At 32.8% G+C, this 2,354-nt stretch overlaps 1 pseudogene; it reads left to right on the top strand.

Annotated features, from left to right (window-relative positions):
- The window catches only part of LOC106472874, a 36,011-nt pseudogene that overhangs the window by 10,350 nt on the left and 23,307 nt on the right, over window positions 1-2,354 (top strand).

Raw genomic sequence — 2,354 nt, forward strand, 5'->3', positions numbered from 1 at the left:
GTATTTTATATCGGGTATGTTTATTTAGTTCTCTCAGTAGAGACCGTGGTTCATGTTTTTTATAATTTAGTGTATTTATGCCATTTTTTTAAGTTATACTATATAGCTGCTTTGGTTCATGTTTTTATAAGACTTACTAATTAGTATATTGACGATATTTTAAATGTATTTTGTGTAATGACCTCAATTAAAACTGATTAATTTTTTTAAAAGATTTATTTAGTGGTGTATTAATACCAGTTTTGATTCGTTGCCATAACAACCTCAATAGTAACTATGGTTTATATTATTATAAGACTTGTTCAGTAGCTTATTGCTAGCAGTTCTAATCTTCTAGCATTATAATCATGAACCATGCTTGTGGTTCATAATAGGGATCACCCAGGAATTTCACAAAAATTCTGATACAATATACAGGCAAAAACCATCTTAAAAGCAGACTTGTTCTTGAAACAACACTCAAGACCTATCTCAATGGCTGCTAAAACATTGATAATACCATTTGTTCTTCATATTATTATTGTTCTCGTTTCACAGAAAAAATGGCTATGGATAAGTGTTTTATCTAAACCTGGGCAAACCTACTAAACAAATCTCCTGTGCAGGTCATAGGACTATTTTTATGTTGATTCTTGAAAGAGATTGAGAGATTTTATCATCACTAGTGTCCAAGTTTCTGTTCAAAGCCATTCAAACACCGAATTATACTTGGTGCGTGTTTACATGAAATCTGAGGCACAAAATCACCTGGCTCAGTAAATAATAGTTGGGTGAAAAAAAAAAGCCAATGCAGCAGTAAACTGTTGAAAAACTTGTGACATTCAACTGAACCCATATGCAAGTATTTAGCTTCAAATTTATTATCTATAAATGGATATAAAAAACTTAAGAAACAAGATTATTAGAAATATTAAATTTAAGAAGGGAGAATATGGATCATCAAGAGAGTACAGAAACAAGTTGGATCAAAATGCAAAGATAATGTTTTCAAGCCTACAACTAGAGATTCTAACAACAATCTACAAATCCCTATTTTGGTTCTACTAAAGTTGATAAGTATTGTAGAAATGGAGTCAAAATAGGGATTTATAGCTTAAAAAATAATAATGTAGACACTATTTTCAGCCTTGTTTTTTTCCCTTTTTTTAGAATCCCTAGTTGTAGCTTAAAAACATAATTTTGCATTTTGATTCAATTTGTTTCTGTACTTTTTTTGACAATCCCTGTTCCCCCTTTTTAAATTAACAGTTTGTACTAATCTTGATCCAGTACAAACTGGCTTATGTTTGTGTACAGGTTGATCTGGAAGTTACCCTCCCCGGCGAAGGGAAAGATCGGGTTTTTAGGGTTTCCATCAAGTGGATGGCACAAGTAAGTCTATATGCGTTAGAAGAAGCATTGCAGGGCCGTTCCAGGACCATTCCTGTCGATGCCATACAAGCTCTTGATGTTGTCATGAGACATTTACCAAGCATGACGTGAGTTACAAGTTTCTGGGATTTTTATGTTGTTTATTGATAATTAATACCTTAAACTTTACCAGTTTGAATTAATTATATAGAAATAGAAAAACCTCTTGAACACCAGATGAGAGTGCTCTACCAACTGAGCTGAAGGGCTGGCCCCCTAGTGCTTGCAAGTAAGGCACTTTTTTAACAACTCAAACTTCTACATTTCATTATATTGGAAATTAAACTAAAATAATCAGTAGAGGTGCACAACATTTTATTACATTCACACAAACAAAACTTATTGATTCTGTTAAACAACCAAATAACATTAACATTTAAAATTACTTAGATTAGGGGAGTATGAAGAATGACACTAACTATGATCGTTTTCATTACATAGACCCGTGAAAGTTGGTCAGTGTAATAAATAATAATGATTTTCAGTACAACATAAAAAATTGTAGTTATTTAATTAAATGATATATTTAGTTCATAAACCATCCTTGGAACTGTATGTTTTGTAGTTTGCATGTGGAGACTGTGTAAAAGTTAATTTTTTGTTTTTCAAGGAATATGAAACATCTTTACTTTGTGCTGTAGATACACCCCTGTAGGACGTTCGGTTTTTCTCCTCTCCCGATGGCTACTACCATCCTCTGGGAGGTGGTCGAGAGGTGTGGTTTGGGTTTCATCAAAGCGTTCGCCCCAGTCAGTGGAAGATGATGCTCAATATTGACGGTATATAATCTTTTCTGTGTCAACAAAATACGGTATCTAATCTTTGGTGTGTCAACAAAATACGGTATCTAATCTTTGGTATGTCCACAAAATACGATATATAATCTTTTCTGTGTCAACAAAATACGGTATCTAATCTTTTCTGTGTCAACAAAATATGGCATA

This window comes from Limulus polyphemus, unplaced genomic scaffold, assembly GCF_000517525.1.
Source record: "Limulus polyphemus unplaced genomic scaffold, Limulus_polyphemus-2.1.2 Scaffold5689, whole genome shotgun sequence".
In the NCBI taxonomy this organism is placed as follows: domain Eukaryota; kingdom Metazoa; phylum Arthropoda; class Merostomata; order Xiphosura; family Limulidae; genus Limulus; species Limulus polyphemus.